Here is a 1,057-nt window from a genome sequence, read left to right as displayed (position 1 = left end):
TCAGAGAGTTGTGAACATTTGGAGTAAGCTTGATGGGGAGGTTGTGATGGCTGGCACTGTGCACACTTTGAAGGAGACATTTGATAAAAACCACAACTTGGTAAATACACACACACACACACACACACACATATAGGCAGAAAGATATCAATAAACTAGAAAGGATACAAAGGGCTGCTACAAAGATGGTCCCTAAGATGAAGAAAGACTGAAGGAGATGGACCAGCCAACTTTGAAGGATAGACTGGAAAGAGACCTAATAACCATGTACAATTTAGTAAACCGTATGGAGAAGATAGACAGACACGACCTGGTAACACTGACGGAGCAGGGAGAGACAAACAAGAGGACACTCCAGGACAGTCATGAAAAGTGTCATAGGAATATCAAGAAGTTCAGTTTTGCACACAGGACAGTAGACAGCTGGAATGGATTAGGTGAAGACATTGTAACACCAGAAAGTGTGTGTAAATTGAAGGAGAAGTTAGATAAATGTAGATATGGAGACAGGTCACTATGAGCCCCACTCCAACTCTCTAACATACAAGGAAAATACACACATAGATAGACAGACAACACCTGGTAACACTGACAGAGGATGGTGACAGACAAACAACAGGACACAGCAAGATCATGAAAAGTCAGTGTGTGAGGAACATTAAGAAGTTGAGTTTTGCACACAGGACGGCGGACATCTGGAACGGATCGAGTAAAGACATTGTAACACCAGAAAATATCCACAAACTGAAGGATAAGTTGGTGAAATGTACATATGGAGACAGGTCACTAGGAGCCCCCAGCCACACTCCAACCCTGTAACACACACACACACACACACAGAAGCTCATATTTCACCCTGTATGTATGTCTGTGTATGAATGAAGGTGTGTATATCAAGTATTTTGGTGTGTGGGCATTGCGACACTCATGGGCTTGTATGCTAGTGAAGAAATGAAGTGAAGAGGAATTTAAAAGCTGTGGATTTTATTGAGTTATTTGTGATTTTGATGTATTGAAGTTTCTATTGATATTTTAATGTACAGAAATGTGATGTACG

Source organism: Portunus trituberculatus, chromosome 2 (assembly GCF_017591435.1).
Source record: "Portunus trituberculatus isolate SZX2019 chromosome 2, ASM1759143v1, whole genome shotgun sequence".
Lineage (NCBI taxonomy): Eukaryota > Metazoa > Arthropoda > Malacostraca > Decapoda > Portunidae > Portunus > Portunus trituberculatus.
Note: the sequence above shows the minus strand (reverse complement) of the source record.